At 35.9% G+C, this 21,284-nt stretch overlaps 1 long non-coding RNA gene across 2 annotated transcripts in view; it reads right to left on the bottom strand.

Moving 5' to 3' along the window:
* The window catches only part of LOC307151334, a 102,749-nt gene that overhangs the window by 27,476 nt on the left and 53,989 nt on the right, over window positions 1-21,284 (bottom strand). For both annotated transcript variants that reach the window (XR_013819863.1, XR_013819864.1), the window contains exon 3: window positions 9,132-9,302. This is a non-coding gene — a long non-coding RNA (uncharacterized lncRNA). The remainder of the gene's footprint in view (window positions 1-9,131; window positions 9,303-21,284) is intronic.

Here is a 21,284-nt window from a genome sequence, read left to right as displayed (position 1 = left end):
GTGCAATAAATATTTGTGTTAAATTAAATATAAGTGTAATAAGTATTTTAGATGCTTTCTGAAACATATGTCAAATATTATGTAAGCCAACATAATATAATAATATAATAAGTCAATAGCCCAACATTTCAAAATTGACCAGAGCATGAAAAAAGTGTTTTTGTCTGTAGTGTCTTGTCTTAAATTGTTAGTTCATCCAAAAATGAAAATTCTGTCATCAATTACTTACGCTCATGGTGTCCAAAACTCAACTTCAGTAGCACTTAAGGTTTTTCTAAAGGGTTTGTTCATATATCATGCATCTGATTTTATACATTTTATTCCTAAAAACTTTATTTTACTTTATTTATTTATTTATTTGGCAGTTGACAGTATTTTCTGATTTATGGGGTGATATTTATGGAGATATATCCCAAATCCACTCTGTAAAAATATTAAATTCCACTATTTCAACTAAATGTAAATTTTGAGCCTGGCTTTACCCAATGTTCAGATTTCTGTTCTGGAAATGTATGCAAATTAGTACATATTTAATTAGATAATGCCTCACTTTAATTTCAGAAAACTTGTAAAACTAAAATTGTTTGTGATTCCTGATTCTGAATATAATAAATCAACCGAGGAGGTATGGTGATATAATATGTAGTTAACTATATTCATCTGGGGTGTCATGCCGTAAAAAAAAAAAAAATATATATATATATATATATATATATATATATATATATATATATATATATATATATATATATTTAAATTGCTATATAAGGAAGCTCTCAAAAACCACACAGTATTATTTTCATTCCTTTGTGTTTTTACGTTAACAACTTTTTTGTGATCTTGACATAACCTTATTTTCTCATAAGAAATGTGTAACTGCACTTAAAAAAGCATTTTGTCTCCTGTTACTTTGAGTTTTCTCCTGAGTAAAATACCTAAGTTTCTCACACATGCCATGTTTCAGAAAAAAATCTCAACAAATTTCAGTATGTCATAAATCTTAATATGAACTCATGCATGTCAAAGTGCAAGTCTCATTTGTGTCCATTTTCATTTCTTTAAGAGAAACAATTTAGACAAAGTCCAACATTTACAGTATATTAAAGTGGGATCTGGGATATACACCATTTCAGTGAGAAATATCTCCTCCTTTTAAGCCAGTCTTTAATTAAAACAAGAAACTAACCTTTAATTTAATCTTCGGATTCCCTGCATTGAGATTTCTGTTTTAATGTCTGCCTTTCAACTTGTCTGACATAAAATTTTACTACATGTCTCCTTATCTTGAGAAAGGGTAGGCAGTTCATTTGATGTATTGGATCGAATCTGTTCGCATGTATATTTACTACGTGTCAAAAGGTGTCAGAATATATTGTCTCAGAATTCACTGGCAGAAGCTCTTTCATTGCACTATGATACCTCTTGTGATAAGAAGCACAGTATACCTCTCATAATCCTGAGGGGGGAGGGTTGGTTTTAGAACCAAGTTTAGTAAAACTTTTCAGTAGATCATATTTGGAGACTAATTAAACCAGTCCAGCAAACCACCATAGCCTGGTTTAAAGTGTTCTTTTCAGCTGGCCTGTTGTTTCCCAACACTTACTGTGGGTTATTGCTTTTACTGGATAATTATCTGATCATGAAAGGTCAAATTGTAAATGTCCTCCAGAATGAATTCAGGACCTCAGAGGTGGTTTGAAATGCACACAAGATTCATTTCGAGAAAGTATGCATCAGTTTTTGCGAAAAACCTTCAAAATACATCAGTTTTTTTATACATAAACTAATGCCAGCATACACAGGTTTGGAAGCCCCACAGGTGAGTGAGCAATCATGGATTAAACGCATGAATGGAGCAACCATGAAACTGGATCATTAATTGCCGTATGGGGAGAAGACAGCACTCAACAGGCAATTCCATAACTGCCATCAGCTTTATCACAGAAGGGAACTATTCCCCTATACCCGGATCTAAACAAAAATAAACCACTTCAATATTTACTGTGTAAAATTATTTATATCAGTTTTTTTTATTTTAAATTAGGACTGTCCCACATTTGGGGCGTTATTTTCACAATATTGTTGGCAAACAACAAGGAGACAACAGTGAAAATCATGCTTGAGATAAAGGTATATTAAACATAATATTTTTAGAAAGTGTCTTTTCCAATCAAGCTGTAATTTTGTCTATGCAAATACTTTTATGCTTATGCAAAAATAAGTAATTAAAAATTAAAATGTAATTTATTCCAAATGTAATTTATCTGCTGATGATTTTCAGCAGTCATTACTCCAGTCTTCAGTTTCACATGAGCCTTTAGAAATCAGTCCAATATGCTGATTTGGTGCTTAAGAAACATTTCAGATTATTATCAATGAGTGTATCAGAGTCAACTGTAGGCGAGTGTTAGCCTGGGAAAACCCAGACAACTTCCGGCAAATTCAGATTTGCTCGAGAAGTAGTCTGGCAAAGAGCTCATTCAAGCCCATTTCCATGGCCTAGAAATCGCGGCACCAATCAGAAACGTTGAGGCGGGCTTTACACAATGACGATCGCTCTGATTGGTTTTAGGTCTATCCAATTGCGCCCAGAGGCATTTGGGCGACGTCCGTTCAACTTTTAAATGCATTATTATATTCAAATTGCAAACACATGAGGACAGTCTCCATGAAAGACCCACTGGCAGATGAACGTGCTACTACATTTCTCGCCGAAACGGTAGGAAATTAAATTAGATTTAATAGAGGATTTTAACTGTGACAAGATGATTGACAGGGCAGTTTACGTGACAGGATGCACGCGACAGATCCGTCCGATAAAGATGACGAAGTAGTATGTCCCAAAGCTTGCCTACTTTTTTGCTACACATTCAAAAGTAAATACCTTTTCTTCACGAAAAGAGTACATACTTTTATGGCGTTGTGTAACTTAGGCGAATTGGGACGCAACATATTTACACGATGCCGATGGCTCTGATTGGTTTTAGGTCTATCCAACTGCGCCCAGAGGCATTTGAGCGACGTCCGTTGGTGACGCCTCTTTGGAAATGATTTGTCTATGGAGCTTTGCCAGACCATAACTCAGTTACTACTGAGAATGGTCTGGTTTTAACCAGGCTAGGCGAGTGTAATAAACCCAGAATGAAACAAATGCAAAGTAAAGACTTGACTTGGAAGCATGAGACTCACCGACAGCAGGTTAGTCAAGTCAAGTCACATTTATTTATATAGAGCTTTTTACAATACAGATTGTTTCAAAGCAGCTTTACAGAGATAACAGGAAAATAATGCAAAAAAGAGTTTGTTTCCAGAAGAAAATAGCATCACAGTCCAGCTTAAGTAAGTTCAGTGATGTTTCATTTTTGTTTTTAAAAAGTTATTAATTTAGTTCATTTATATATATATATATATATATATATATATATATATATATATATATATATATTAGAGGTGGGCATAGATTAATTTTTTTAATCTAGATTAATCTAGATTAATTTTGAAATTAATCTAGATTAATCTAGATTAAAATGGCTCATTTGAATTCTGCCGAAGGCATTCAGAATATGTGTGCTACCAAAATAATGACTATAAAAGTACCGGTAAGTCTTTGAGAACGGGTTTCTCAAGCCAGGTGGCGCATTAGACCAGGGGCTCATCTCCTGTTTCCAAAATGCATCACAAACTGCTTGAGAAAGCTGTTCTACTCATAGACTGTAAAAGGTTACTACTGTACTGTTACCGTCCGTAGGCAACATTAGGTAGGCCTATGTTATTATCAACTACTATAGGCAATCAATTAGGGATGGGCGATATGGCCTAAAATCCATATTGTGATATACATTGCAGCCTCTTGCGATAACGATATTAAAATAAAACCATTTCAGAACAGGTTACACAGACCCTGCTAAACAACTGCTAAATGTGTTTTTTTTTTTTTTTTTTTTTTTTTTTGAAAGGGTGTATGTAGTTTTGAGAACATATATTGTGCAAAACTGTAAGTATACAACATAATTTTGCAGATAAATAAAATTTAAGTACACTAGCTGCAGAGACTTAAGTAGGCCTAGGTCTAATGTTTATTATGGCTTGGAGCTTATGAAACCCCAAATTTAAAATTAGAATATTGTCTAACTGATGTCTTTTCAGTTAAAAAGAAACACAACAACGATTCTTAAAATCGGGCGCTTTTAATAAAAAGAGATTATGTGCTACACCACTCACTAAGATATATTGGGAATAATACGCGCGCGCTGGTATTCAGTGATATGTTTCGTTTTGAATTTGAGGTGGTAGAACGGATTAGTCGTGTGTTAACTTACCGAACTGTTACCCCACACAGTCTACGTCGGACGGCTTAAATCCGAACCAAGTCCATATAATGGTTGCACCGATCTTTTTCACCAGCTTTCACTTTCAGCCGTGTTTACTTAAGATGACGACGAATATGATGCGTTGCAGCCGGGTGTTCCTCGCGGCCGCGGGTAGATTGCGTCATCATAGCTTGTGTAGCTTGAGCCAGCTCCCAACGCTCCCAACCCAACTTAGAGAATAGATTAACGGCGATATTTTTTTTATCGCGCGATAAGAGTCTCGCGTTAACGCAGCGCGTTAACGCCGATAACGGCCCACCACTAATATATATATATATATATAGCCGCTCTGGAGTAAACCGTGATGTCATCGTCCAGCTCAGTGCAGTTCTTGTATAATAGTGTTGATGCAGGCAGATCAATATTATTGTTGAATATTAAATTAAATGTTAAATTTAATGTCCCCAACTTAGACATAATTATCCTGTGAAATATGTATATACTCCGTATGTTGGACTTTGATAGAGGACAAATTAAATAAACCAGTGTGTGCGAAAAGTGTTTTAAAAGATTTCATTTTCCAGAACTCCTCAGGGGCAAAAGTGCACCATAGTTGAAGAAACGCCTACATAAACAGTCAAAAACAGTAAAGTCAAAAAACAGCACTTGTGATTAAATGCCATCCAAAGAACACACTGTTAAACTATTACTTAAAGCCCAGTCATTCCTCAGACATGATGAATGACACAGGTGGAGAGTCATTTAGCCAAGTCCTACACCATCTGATGTTCAAGTTTTAAACTTCAAAGTGATTTACTTGTCTTGTTAATTATGATAACACACACACATACACAGCACAGTGACTCCTGGACAAATTAGAAATGTGTACTCGCTTGCATTACCCCCTGTATAGTTATTTATAAAGATCATTTGTCTGTTCACATATTTTTAAGAGCGTCATCATTAAGCATGTCCAGCTTTTATTTGGGGTTGCATCGAAGTGTACGCACGGTAAAAAACGATTAACTAGAAACACTCGATAATTTTACAGTTATTTATGAGTTCATTACAACCTGCTTTCACCTGTTCCCAATAAACTCCTGTGCCTGCTTATAAACATGAAATATCATGTCACAGTAAACGGATCAAGCGAAGATTAATTAATTAGAGCAAAGCAAATATGATCACGTCAAATAATCACAGGAGAAAATGGGGCAATCGAAGGGAGAAAGAGAGAGAGTTCTCCATCTAGTTTCAGGGTAATTATGTGTGTGCTGGACATATGTGAATATTCATTGTACATTGTACACTCATGCTATATGCTATCCATAATATGCCTAATAAATATGTTAATTACGTCTATAATTGTGTTGGTATTATATAGAAGTAATTGCACACATAGCTACTGGACAGCCAATCATGATGTGAAGAATACCTCATCTGATTGGCCAGGCTATAGCTAAAGGCCTATATATTATATAATACACCAAAGTTGTATAATGCTTTACAACATAATCGTATACATTACCATTTGCACACTAACATGTATTACATTCTAAATTAGGTGTCATGAATGAATATTTTTTTCACACATATGCACATATTGGTTAAATAAATATATACACTTTATTTCAATGGTCCACTTTAGACATTCTACTGACTAGTAAATTTGGAACTACATATCAACTTATTCTACTAACCTGAACCCTAACCTAACACCTAACTCTAATGTACCAGCCTACTACAGTCTAAGATAATCAAATATATATATTAAAAAAAATGTAATGTGTGTGTGTGTATATAAAGTATAAGTATAGTTGTCAAAATGTAGAATTCACCTTGCATATTCCAATCTTGTAATACAATCTCAAAGACTAACACCTATATTTCAACATAACACCTTTCTGAAAAAAGTGATGAAAAAAGGCGATGCTGTTAAGATGGTCCTACAGATCACGCTTTAAAATCATGGGGTGAGATTGTTTTTTTTTTAAGAGATGTTCAAAGTCTGTTATACTTTCAAATCTGACATCTTGGCTTTACCCATCACTTCTCAACTCAGCATCCAGAGATGCAAAGAAGATAGAGAAAGAAAGAGAGACAGAGAGTCTAAATCAAAGTCAGAAATCTCCTCCCACCTGTTATCACCCGTGTGGGTGGAGTACACGCGCACACACACACACGCACACACACACACACACTCACATGTGCTGAAGCTCACAGTCTCCAGGGTGGGAGCTTGTAATTCTGTTTAATCAAATGCCAAAAAACTCTGACTCAGAGAGAATGAGGAGGAGAGAGAGTGACTAGCAAGGGAAATAGAGGGAGAGACAGACGGTTAATATTCGTGTGCATACCCATAAGGCAGTAAACTGCATGTTCTGAGGTCAATGCACTGAACAGCGGGTAAATTTATAGTATATTTCCACTATAAACTACTTTTTTTTACACATTAACACTGGCATAATATGTCGTTTATCTGCAGTGTTAAGATTTTGCAATCACATCAAGAACAAGAATATGCATTGTATTAATTGTTTTAGAAATGGTACACTTCTGTATTTTTAAGACTGTCAATTTAACATGCTAATCTAGGGCAATTACATTAAAAAAATGTTATTAAAAAGTAAAACATTTAAACTAACTCCTGACCTTGTGATTATTTGCGGTTAATTTTTATAACTAGTAATTATGTACTATGTATCATAGTGCAGTTAATTCATCAACAAACATGTAATTGATTTGATTCATTAAAAATCTCAGTCAATTATACACACACATTTCTGAAACAACCGTTGTTTTTTAATGAATTGGGTGACTACATGATTCAATGACTTAGTCAGACATACAGTCAGTTACTTGTCCCACCTGGCGTATCAATGCAACCTGCAGAAAAAGTAAATTAGTAGCTAAATTAGTATGTTGTTCACAAGCAAACATTTGCTACTGAACAAAATAGTCACCTAACCAATAAAAACCAGCCTGGAATTTCATGATAGTCTAAGCATGCCATTTAGCTTGGATGATGGATTGATTGATGGACTGACGGATGGATTGATGGATGTCCCAAAATGTATATATATGTATACTGCAACATATACTTTTCAGCCAAAACATTACTTTTCAGCCAATTTAAAAATGGCTAAAGACAGTAAGATAATGGAATGTTATATCTACTAAAATTCTGCTACATCACAGTTGTTTCTATGAGCGAAGCAGAGGAAATGCCCTTTAACTGCCCCACCGCAACTCACTTTGGATAACAGTGTGTGCTAAATGACTAAATCCACAATGCACTCACTTATCAGCACAAACGGTATAGCTTCTTTTAGACAAGTGGCCTGACAGTGATCTCTATAGCCCCCAGGCAGTGGCACTAGAGCTGAGAGGTGTTTTCAGCTATCATTAAAAAAGCTACATCATGAATATGTCAATTCTATTCTTGTTAAGAAGTTTAAGAGGAACTGAGACATTAAAAAGAATCCATCTTCTTCATGAGCTTTTTGTCACAAGTTTTGCCCTCCAAAAGGGCATCTCAAGGTTCAGAATATATTATGCAGGATGATTAATGGTGCTTGCTTATATGAACATTGCTATTATAACTGTTTACACTTTTGGGTTTGAAGAAATATTACAATTTGTTGCGTACCTCAAATGGAGGGACCAAGCCTTCAAGATCAGAATATCATTGATAATTTGATGGTAACCAAAGAAGAACATCCTAGCTCATGAATATTCGAATGCTACCAATCCCGATATGAATTCTAACTTGTGATGCAGCTTGAATTATAATGACACCGTGTTCGTTTATTGGCCACCCTCCGAATGAACCTGGTTTCTCCCAAGGTTTTTTTCTCCATTCTGTCACCCGAAGGAGTTTGGGTTCCTTGCCACTATCGCCTCTGGCTTGCTTAGTAGGGGACACTTAATATTCAACGATAATATTAATTATACTGCACTGACGCTGTTGAATGAGAACTGACCTGAGCTGGACGATGACATACTTTTTTTTTTTTTTGCAGAACTGCTTTATAGATGAAATGAACTAATTTAATAATTGATGATCTTTGCAAAGGAACTGAATCAACACTGAACTGACTTCATCTGAACAACAGCCGAAATGCATAATTTTCCTGTTATCAGTGCAAAGCTGCTTTGAAACAATCTGTATTGTATTGATACTTTGCATGTGACGTCAGTTGTACTGGCTGGCGGGCAAGAACGTCATTCTCTAGCCAGTAAACTAATCAAGGATCTTGCCAGGACGTTGCCAGTTTTAATATACAAAAGTTGGTGTTTTGAGGTGTACACGACATGCCAGATTGTTGTTGTGCGATTGGATGTTTGTTGCCCGCCAGATATCACGTGACTGCAAAGTATCAATAAAGTGCTATAAAGGTGACTTGACATTTTCTTCACAAAATGTAAAAACGTAAACTTGTCTTACCTTTCGAGACTCAAGTGGATGCCCCATACTACACGCTTTGTGATTTTGCCAACATTGCCCTCAATTTGGAGTTTTAGTTTACTAAAACTTTTTGTTTGGCTGTAGTTATACTCTGACGCAGCAGTAATATTTCATTCGCAAACCGTTTAAGACTTTGGCTGAGGTGAAGTTGAAATTTTCATTTGTGTCAAGTGATGGATGATATGTCAGAAAACATGAGAATTGATAGAAAACTCTTTTGTAATGTAAATATAGAAATCCTCAGCTGCGGGAATTAATGTATTCATTTTATTAATCTCTATTTTTACAGATTTTTCTCAGATATACACCCCCCCCCCCCGCCCCGCCCCCTCCCCGCTAAAAGCTTTGCAAACCTGCATTCCAGATTCTTTCATCTCGTCTTCCCATTATCTGTTCGTTTCTCATCTCATCTCCTCTCCTCTGGTTTTGGCTGCTGTTTGATAAACCTCTGATTCATTCTGCAAGCTCTCTGTCGGCCCCCAAACACCTGCAGAACAGCCTTTCCACAGCAAAAGTGTGCGCATCTGAGAGAGAGACAGTAAGAGGCAAAGAAAAAAGAGCACAGATAACAAATACCACTTAACATAATTACCACTGTCCATGGGAATTCAAAATCCGTGGCCAGAGCCAAATTCTGCGTATCTAAAAGAGGTTTCGCATTCGAAGAGAATATATTCAGTGTGTCCAAACTACCGTTTCCCTCAGGGCTCCTAAAGGAACAGAGTGAGACACATCTAAACACAAAATAAGATGTTTCAAATGAGTTTCACTCCCCTTTGTGGCATCTAGTGTTTTGTTGGCCAGCACCAGAGTAGCCCTTGAGAGCGCATAAACGTAACCAGTCTGTTTCTGTGGTGGTCTGAGACCACGGATGCATGTTTGGCAGTTGAGCACTCTAATTTTGAGCCTAAAAGCAGCAGTGCTTTCAGGCAGCAGAAGAGCATATTATCCAGTATCTGAGAGCACTCCTCTACCTCTACACACACACACACACACAGCGCGAAGCGGACAGTGTGGCTAACTGATGATAGACTTCAGCTCCGCAGCCTCAAATCCATATGTAGGGCCACAGCCGGTCAGCCAAGGCTGAAATTGCAATTAAACAGTAAATTACAACTAGAATTGCTGTGGTTTGTGAGAGGTTTTAACTTTACTGTAACTTTGAATGGAAACTTTGCAATAACCTTCAAAAGCGACCTGTGGGACAAACTGGGGTGAACTTTAGTCCGCAATTTCTGTGTTAATGCAAGGGGTACACACACTCAAGATATACCATTTATCAATGAACAAGAAAGCACAAAGCCTATTTGGAAAAGGAAACAGGAAAAAAGGAAACCTTCAGCAAGAAATAATCTTTCACCTTGAGAAATACTGCGGCTGAATTATTCAAAGGGTTGAAGCAGTCACGAGAGTGTCAATGATAATAAAAGCATTGCACGAAATGTATTTTCACTACTATTATACAGTACACGCAGATTGTACAAGAAGTGCAGTTACTGTAAATCTATCTCAGGTGGCGTGTGAGGAAGATTTGTATTGATTACATCAATTGCCAGGCCGGTGCAAAAATAATGAGAACATAAATAATAATAAATACATTTTACATTTGGTCTTGACATTAAATCATAATTATTTTAGTCCAATGATTGCAATAGTATTTTTTTTTTTCAGGTTTACACATTTAACAATACTCTTAATGGTGGTTAGAAAAGGACTTTAATTCAAATATTTAATTTCATTTAATTTAAGTCTGTTTATTTACTACTTCTATTACTACTACTACTACTACTACTACTACTAATTGTATAAATTAAATATATAATTGATTTCTTTTTTTATTTATTTGTAATACTTTTTTATTTAAATTATTTTATTCAATTTAAATTAGGGCTGTCAAACGATTAATCACGATTAATCGCATCCAAAATAAAAGTTTGTGTTTACATAATTTATGTCTGTGTACGGAGTATAATTATTTTCTATATATAAATACACACACATGCATATATATATTTAAGAAAATTATATATAATATAAATATATATACACAGTATATACATGCAAATATTTCTTAAATATATACATGCATGTGTGTGTATTTATATATAGAAAATAATTATACACCTTACACACACATGTATTATGTAAAAACAAACTTTTATTTTGGATGCGATTAATCGCGATTAATCGTTTGACAGCCCTAATTTAAATATTTAATAAGTAAATATTTTCCAGATATCATTTTACAAATATTTATAATTGTTCATTCCTGCACTATATAAATGGGTCGTTATACTGTATATGAAAATATATAGCAAGTTTTGTATTTTAAGAAGGAGGTCTCTTGCAAGGGGATCATCATGTTCGCGGGTCCATGGCATTGAAGAATTTCATTGTCAACAGTCAGTTAGATTTTCAAATTCAGTTTAAGCATTGAAACATCTTGTGCGACTAAACAGTATGCCACCAATTCCAATTTGAAAAATATTATGAAAGAAGCCAGAAATAATAATATACATTGTTTAACACTGTGGCCTCGTGCAACCCATAATACTTTCCGGTCATTTCTCCAATATGAAATATGCTATTTTGTTCATTATTCACAGGGTAGTAAAAGCTCCTGCTGTTGAGCTTCTTTACTGGGGACGCAAAAAAGAACATCACATGTCTGTATGGGTGAAAATGCAAAAAACAAACTGATTGTTAATTAAGACTTATTCGCACCCGATGTCGCTGACAGTGAAAAGACAGCTTAAAGACACAATCTCCTTCCTGTTTGAAGAAGCATGAATGATCAATAAAGTTTGCAGTTAGTAATAGAGTGTAGTTGCTATCTGCATGAAAATTAAGACATTATAATAATCCCATAATCATGAGACTGTTTGCATTAGAGGTTTCCTCAAGAGACATGATACTAATGCATGATGACTCTGCCCACATGACTATCACCCACAACTATGGATCAAATCAGCAAACTGTCACCATATTGGTCAGTGTCTGGCGTGACTCACTAAGATATGCACACAGATGCACGTCCACGCATAGTCGCAGACACATGCATATTAAGATATCAAGTCCATATTTCATGAGGAACATGCTGTATTTGTCCTTCCTGTGCTCGATAAATGTTACATGAGATCTCAGTGCTCCCTAATCAGAGTCTGGGCTCCATACATATTCATACCGGGAGAGAAATTTACATGCCCTGGAATCACATGCAGAAAAACGTTATTGTGTTTACACACAAGCTTTCTGTTGTAAACAATTCCCTCACTGTGGTTCTACAGAATCGCAGATAAGATCCACACGCATACTTTGGCAGTTAAAGCACTCTTGATGCTGTTGAGGGGATAATCTGATGCTGGAGACGAGGCTGATGAGAGGATCCATTAATCTGCTGCGGTAGTTGTGAGATGCTGGAGGCACTATCCCTCTATCAGGTTTTCTGCATTTAACACACAACTGTGTGACAGAAGTCTATTATTACTCTTCCAGAAGACTTTACAGAACTCAGTGGCTGCTCAATGCGAAATCAAACAATGGACAATTAGGAAACACTGAAAGTGCACTGTATACCATGCTAAGATACATTTTGCTACACGCTAAGCTACACTCTACTATATTTTATATACAATAACATACTATTCTAAGCTACATTGTACTATTTTAGTATAATAGATGCATCATAAATGCACATTTTGCCTCTGACCTATTAACACTGTGATTGTGCAACTGTTTTTGCTTATTATCTATAATAAAACAGCTTATATTGTAAACTCCACTTTTTGTATACTTTAATACATATATAGCCTACTCTACACATTTTCGCCACAATGTATAGCATACAAAATTAAATGTTATTTTGTTTATAATTAATTAGTCAGTAAGATATCGGACTTACCAGTTCACCATATGGTACAGGTAAAGTTAATAAGGACAGTTTCAAAAAATTGCATCTAGTATAATATAGGACAAAGTATTTGGTAAATGGCACGATTAAGATGGCATAATTATTGGATCCATAAAACCTAAAATAGGGGCCCATGTCATCAAAATCTTACTCCAGTCAGGCAACCCTGATATACAAAAGTATAAGTTATACTAAGTTGCATTGTGCTATACTATGCTATAAGCTACACTAAGCTTTACTGTACTATACTTTAAAAACATTATTTTGTATTATATATGTTTTGTAAAATACTTTACAAATTGTGTTTATTTTGTCTGTATCTAAAATCACCCAGAAATACCTATGTTTGGGCATGCATATTTATAAAACCTTCCAACACATAATTCTGAATAATACAGGAATATTGCAGCTTTTTTATTTTTTGTTGTAAATTAACCTTTATTTAACCAGGCAAGTCACTTAAGAATAAGTTCTTATTTTCAACAACAGCCTGGTAGTTGTTTCAAAGTTATTGTTATTATTTTTTTAGATTTAAAAAAAAGAAAGAAAAGTGGCTGATCTGGTTTGCACAATGCCTGCATAATTGGAATATAACCCAATTCTGATTACTAAATCGAATATTTTCCTATTCTGCTTTTCTATGTTAAACTACATTCTAACTATGCTAAGTTATAGTGTTCTGTTTAACTATACTTTGCTAAGTTACATTATGCTATACTGTGCTAAGCTACACTATACTAAAATATATACAATACTTTACTATATAATGCTATCCCTTACAAAAAATACTACAGTATAACTGTCAAAGTACAACAGCAAATCTTAGTACAAAGAAGTAGAATCAGTAAAGTCCAACTGTACATTATAATGAAGTGCACGTACAGTATAGCTGCTGTTCAGTGATACACTATACTAAGCTACACAATACTAAATTATATATACCATGTAATGCTACACTATACTACTCTACTATAAGCGACACAATGCTATACAATGCTCTTCAATCGTTTGACTTTTAAAACTGACTGTATCTACAGTAATATCACCCAGAATTGCTTTTGCTTGGACATCATGCATTAATTAATAGAGTGATTAATAGAGGGGTGTTCCAGCTTTTTATCAGATTTCCATAAAATTGTATATTGGCAAGATATGGTTATGGAAATCAAGTGTACATGATGCTTACATATATACCCAATTCTTGCAACTATGGGAATATCACAAGAATTTCTGTGGCTAGAGCTCTTTTTAGTCCAAGTACTATGTTGCGAGTTTTGGGATTTTTCTTTTTATTCAGCTCTCGTAAAGTGAAAAAGACAACATTGGCCTTGTGATCTGGTCACTCGTTTTAATGAACAATATCTCATGAATTATTCCACCGGACTACACTCCCCTAATCCTCACTTACATCTCTCTCCCAATTTGTTTTCACAAGGGTGCTTTAAAACTTTTTTTTTTCTCGTTCCTTCAATTCTCATTCCTATGAGCATCCTTTTCTGTGGGAATGTTTCTAAAGTAGGGAAACAAAATAGACCAGATACCTCAAAATAATGGGAGAAAAATGCCTTTGTCAGGCTATAGTCAAGATGTTCAAACAATTTGTTTTGAGCTAGCACCACAGATCAATCTACAAATCAATCTTATTTATCTTATAATGGAATAGAAGAAACTTCTATTTTAACTTTAAACCTTTAAAGTAGAAAATCATAGAAGATTAGACAGAGGCACTTTTAAGAACAGTGGAGCAGTACTAAGAAAGACGAGAGAAATCCACAAAAGTGAAGAAAACTAGAAGACAGATAGAAAAAAAGGGAATAGAGAGTGACAAAGAGAGAAAAACATATTTCGTTAGCCGGGTCAGGTTGTAATGCTGCTCTCTCTGTCTATGTCTTGTCCACAATATCTGCCTCGGGCAGAGGCACAATTGCACATTCATTTGATATCTGCGAGCTGCTTCCTCGAAATCACTTTCTCCCCAGCAAGCTCTCGTCTGGTTCTTCCCCAAGACAGCATCCCTCTATCTTGTCATCCTCCTGTGGCATCCATTACACATGCAAGCATACGAACATACTCGCACACCAAACCGACGGGAGATTGCTTGCCACAGCAAAGAGCGGGATGCATATTCCCCAGAATGCACTGGAGTTACATAGTTTAAACACAGCCACAATTTAATGTTTAATTTCCTTCGACCCCCTTCCAATCTCTATACTTTCCCATCCCTCCTCTCTTTGCATCTCTCCTGCTGTTATTTTGCCAGTGTCTTGCTATCTCCCTCGCCAGTGTTTGGTTTTCAGTGACATGTTTTTGCTTTCTCTAATATGCCTGGGCGTTATCATGGCATCATCCACAGATACAGAGAAAGGCACGAGAGAAGGTTAGAGAGAAAATGGAAAGGAAGCAAAGACACTGACTTCAGCCTGTCAAATATCTACTTTTAGGAGATTAAAATTCTGTCATCATTCACTCAACCTCGTATTGTGCCAAACCTGTATCAATTTCAGCAGAACAAAAAAAAGTCAATGTTTAGCAGGATGTTCATGTTGATCTTTTCTAGGCTATACAATGGAAATGATTCTGTGGTGAAGTAAATACTACAGAAAAACAAGTTTTTAGATTAAATAAAGTCTATATTAGTATTAATTTTAAGCTTGTATAAATAAAAAAATAAGTATCATCACCTACTCCATATAAGGTTGCATTTTTCACTGTTTTTCAGCTGTATTTACACTGTTTTATCATTGCTTTTGTTGTTAGGTTTAGTGACTTAGTGTTTTGTGACATCTGCAGTTAATTTTCTACTCCAAATGACACATTCATACTCAAAAAATTATCCATTGAATGTTACCGTTATTGTGTATTGTGTACCAAGTACTAAGATCTCTGTGTTCGGGTGGATACATTTCTTCCTTTATGCTGTCTACACCATTTCTACTGTATAATTTACTTAGATGATCTAAGTAAAGCATACACTTTAAAAGCTTGGCTTAAATCAGTGTTATACTGTTTAAGTAGAATGTATTTGAAACAGACTATTGCAAAGTAAACTTCAACTAAGTAGAAATTACTCAACAAACTTTAACTGGCCAAGTTAAAGATATTTTCTTTGTTAATTTTACTTAACGAATAGATTTCCAGCCGTCAAAATGACAATTTAAAAAAAAAAATCACAAAAAAGTATTTTATTCTTTCGCTATATTCCAAACTTTCAGATGACAAACAGAAGCGTTTTGATTAACACAACCAAATTTATGCTTCTAAGCACAGAAAATCTTGCGCTAAGAATGTGTTTTCCTGACAGGTGGAGGGGGGAGGGGGGGGGGGGTCAATACTGTTATTCAGGAAGGAGGCATTACATTGATCAAAAGTGATTGTAAAGATTTTTACACAGTTAAAAAAAAAATCTATTTCAAATAAATGCTGCTATTTTAAACTTTCCATTCATCACAGATTACTGAAATTTTCTAAGGATCATGTGACACTGAAGACTGGAGTAATGGCTTTGCCATTACAGGAATAAATTACATTTTAATATGTATATGCATTATATTCCAATATAATGTGTAATATTACATTTTTATGTAGGCCTAGCTTATGTTTTATATGCTCCACTAAGGCTAAATGAAGCTGGTAGAACAAGGAATTCTAGCAAGCTAGTCAAGTCAAGAAGCCTAAGCAGCACGAGCATCTGAAACAGACCATCTGCTGGTCTTCTCAAAAGAGACACTTAACATTATGCAGCTTTGTGCAGGTGGGTCAGAATGACAATGTGAGAAAAAGAGAAAATAAGAGGGAGAAAGCATTACGAAGACTGCTGTGATGATTTTGAGAAAGGGCACCAGGAGATCACAGTCACACAGACTCAAAGCGCAAACTCACACAAAGGCATGTTAATTAAGGCATGTTTAGGGGACGGCTGCTCTCTCTGCGTGTGGGCTGCAGTGTTTGCGTCTTCCCTTTTCTCTATGTGGGATTGATGAAGCTCCCCTGAGCGACTAGTGATGTCTGTTTTTTGTGGCACAGTGGGAAACATTATGTGGGCTTGGAGCAGTGTGTATGTGTGCGTATGTCTACGCTAGTGAAGGGAACAGTGGGGAGCAGAATGTCACTGTAATTATAATTTCATACGACGCTCTGTTGATCAGAGTTTGATAAGGATGAAGAAAAAGAAGATCCCTAAGCGTGTTTGTGTGCAGACAGACACACACACACACACACACATATTCACAAGGGACAAACAGATGTTTTATGCATGTGTATAAGCGCAGAGGGTGTGTTAACTATAAGGAAGATCCGCTAAGTGGGTCAACATGTCTTGCCCTGGTGTGCCAGTGCTGTGTGTTATGTGACGTGCAGTGGCTTCAAACACGATATCTAGACAGAATGCTTGCATTGAAGCCTTGAAGTCGACTCCAGGCAAACATGCAGAAATAGGCAAGAAATTGCTCACAGATTCATTAGGGAGGTCTGAGGCGTTTGTTCCCTCTCACTGGCAAAGTGAGAAGATGGAAATGTAACAAGATGGAACTACGGCACAATAGGAAAAAGAAAACTAAATTACTTTCTCTCACATTCGCTCACTCACTCACTCTCACACACTAAAAAGTGCTACGCAAAGGTACAAAGACACTGTATTTGATTCAAAGACAATAAACTGAGATTTCACAGCTCGGCAGCGTGTGAACGTCTGGGCCAACTCTGTGCAAAAAATAATGCCTCCGTCCAAGAATAAAATTGGAAAACTAAAGCAACATAAGTGCTTCAAAGTCAAATGAAAACACCCATTAAGATGAAAGAATTCGCTCAATAGACAAATCAACGCTTTATTCTGTTATCAAACCCTTCACACAATCACGGGGAACGAATTAACAGAAGGCCATGTATTCGACTAAGTCAGCAGTTTAGTCTTTGAAACATCTCTGAAGATGACTGAAAGTTGGGTAAAATCTATTCAGTCTGGTCTAATATAATATAATATAATATAATATAATATAAAGGTATTAAATATTTATAATATTTATAGAAAACATTCAGGCAAATGATTCAAGCTGTGTAAAAGCCAATTCCCAATTACAGATAAACTTGCTTTGAAAAATATTGCATAAAAAATAATCCTTTCACACCAAGGATAACATTTTGTCCAGTTACACATATGTTATTTTATTTATAAACTGCAAGATATTCTTGCTCTCCAGGAGCAATAAATATATAATTAGTAAAGCTCTGGTGTGTTTTGGCAGAATGAAATTACATAGAAGCTTATGGAGGGGTGAGCCAGCTCTCAGATTTCATAAAAAATATCTTAAATTGTGTTCCGAAGATGAACGAAAGTCTTACGGGGTTGGAACAACATGAGGGTGAGTAATTACTGACAGAATTTACATTTTTGGGTGAACTAACCCTTTAATGTTGGATTATCGCCCTTTTGTTTTATTTAATAAAGTCAAGCAATAAAGTTATTTAAAGTTTGCTCTGAACAGGCCTTGACAGCTAGTTCAACATATTCAGGCCAAACACTTTTAATTATGTTTAAAAAGTTTGTGCACATGCAAATTTTGCTACTTTACACTGACTGCCTTTACTCGGGAAAATTGGCCTTGATATTAACCTTGATAATAGATGAGAGTGCTTAAATTAATCAAGATACCTGAATTCAGAAACTTCTCTAAAAAGAACATCCTGCCCATACCTGAAGTGCTAACCGCTAACCCGGACGTCGAGGTCACTTCTCGCGCGATCACCCGGTGTTGCTGAAAAAGTGTTGACAACTTAGTGTTCACTAATAATTGTTACAAACTTTTACTACCAACAAAATATTAGTTCATTCCTGGAACTGAGCGTCATTACACTACATCCTTATGCATCGCTTTCTGACAGGACTTTTACGGGCTTTTCCCAAATCACGGAAGTGACCTCGACGTCCAGGTTAGCATAAGCCATCAGGCAAGTGTTATTTAAATAAACTCCTGATGTACTTACAAACTTTCCAATGCCTCGTTTTATGAGTACAGGACGTATTTGTACTACTGTAGAGGTTTGGTACCATCATGGGCATTATTAGTGGGGTAATTTATAGTGTTGGGTCCGAGTCCACCTTTGTCGAGTCCAAGTCCTTAACAATCGAGTCCGAGTCCAAGTCCGAGTCCAAAAGAGGGCCGAGTCGGACTTGAGTCCGAGTCCTTAACATCTGAGTCCGAGTCGAGTCCGGCCGAGTACACAAACATTTAAATGATTTAAATGAAATTGACCTTTAACAAACACCCACCCCTCTTAGTTACTGTTGCTACGTCCGGCAAGCCATTCCGCTCTCACTCCACATGTTCTCACACAGTGAAAAATATATTGAGGAGCAAAGAGGACACTGACAATGCGTCAACAGACAAGACAGAGCAGGCTACTTTTTGTATGAAATAAAGTCTCAGCTTTCAAATTTTGCAATTTTTATGAAATAAAAAAAATATTTTTTAAAAATAAAAAATTACAGTTTTAGGCTATGTAATTTTTTGTGGTGCTTTAATGTGTAGGCCTGAGGTAGCACGATCTCTTCTAGTTATAGCACGAATTATGATGTTCATTCATGTTTGACTGCAAAAAGAAATCAATACACACCATTTTTCGAGTTCAGATCCACTGACTTTAATCTATTATTTGGTTTGGTTTGTTTGTCAGACAAAAATGGTGGGTATCTGCATTATGATTGGTCAGATTGCCTGTCAATCAAATTCCGGCGAAAGGTCTCAATACTGAGCTCTTAAGTTAATATTTTAAACCTTACAAAATGATTGCAATGTATAGTTACAGTCATACGTTTACCTATCGTACATCTTTCAGAATCTGCAAGGTAATGCTCAAGAATGCAACACGATGCATTAAGAGTCAGGGGTAAACCTTTGAGCAAGATGATGGTGATGTTTACATTTTTCTTATTTTGTTTTACATGCAAATATCTTATGTAGCCTCTGAAGGGCAGGACTAAATTAATTAATTAATTTTTATACAAAATAAGAACAATTTACACCAATGATCCACTTCAAAAGTTTACACCCCCTGGCTCTTAACGGATGCTTCCTTCTTGAGCATCACTAAATGTTTGCAGGGTTTGTAATAGTTGTGTATGAGTCCCTCAGTTGTCACCAGTGTGAAAAGATGGATCTCACAATCATACAATCACTGCTAATAAGGAGTCAAATATGCAGAAGATGCTGGAAAAGCAAAGAATGTGCAGGAGCTGGAGGATTTTTCCTCCTGAACAACCATTAAAAAAAAAAAAACACAATATTATAAATAATAATATCAAAACACACACAATATTAAAATCGAGCCTATGTCATTTGTCTTGTATTTTGTGTTGGTATTTTGTCTTGTGGACTAGGCTATTAAACATCTATTATGTGAAAAAGCTTTTTCAGGGAGTACTAAATAGAAACAATGTTTTTATGATCCTTCTTATTAAAAAATAAATAAAAATAAAATTTGGGAGATTCTGAAAGGTGTATGTAAACTTATGACTAAAGTGTAAATGTAACAGAAATCATAACATTATTAGACGCCAAAATGTTGCTATGGTTATCATGTTCTCATGTTGTTATGTCAATCATCGCAATTTCATGACTCACAGGACAAAAATTTAGCAGATTCACCCCCACATTTAAATGCAGTGATCACTCTTTATAATTTACAGTGTGAACGTATCCACTGGTCCTCTAGAAGCATGAAAAACAAAACTATTATTTAGATAGTCAATAGCGCTCCCTTTAAAACATCACTTACTTAACGCATTCTGCACTCTCCATAAAACTCTCTTCATAACACTGAAGTTGTCCGCATTGCACAGTGAATCTCTTATTTATATCGCGTCTAGAATTTGTTGTTTATGAGGGGATTTGCAAAAGGATAAAGCTCGTGCTGATTCTGAACATACATTTTGAGCGGATTCTAAACGCCTCTGATTTGCCACTGTGTTCATGCGCTAAATATACATGTCTGTGATTGGCTACAATGCTCTACGGTGAAACAACACAAGTAGTTTTATTTCGTTTTTTTAATAATATTGTGTCCTTCAGTGCCTGGACTCGACTGTACTCGGAAATTTTTCCGAGTCTAAAATGTCAGAGTCCGTGTCAAGTCCGAGCACAAATTCATCCGAGTGCGTGACAAGTCTGAGTTCATTCAAATTGGACTCGAGTCCGAGTACCCCAACTCTAGTAATTTACGAGATACAACCTTGGATCCATTAGCGCCTGCACTAAGCCATTCGGCTGATATCTAAAAGGTGGGGGGTGTTTGGCTCGAGGTCATGGTGTAAAGGACCATAGGTTGAAATTACTCCGAACCATCCCTTTAAGTGATAAAACAACAAAAAACTGGAGACCAAATAACTCTTTTCATAATGTGAAGAAAGCAGGAAGCGAGAGGTAAGAGGAACAGACATCAACTCAAGAGTCCTTGAAGGAACAACAGCGCTTTAGTTTACCCGAATATGTGCGCTCTGAAAAACCTTGTCACTCTGAACCCAAGTGCGTCTTACTGAAAAACTCTCCATTAGAGGAGCCACTCTTAGCTCAGCATCCTTATGGATGCTGGAAGACTCATTTGT

This window comes from Squalius cephalus (assembly GCF_949319135.1).
Source record: "Squalius cephalus genome assembly, chromosome: 2".
Lineage (NCBI taxonomy): Eukaryota > Metazoa > Chordata > Actinopteri > Cypriniformes > Leuciscidae > Squalius > Squalius cephalus.
This window is presented reverse-complemented; position numbering and strand designations above follow the sequence as displayed.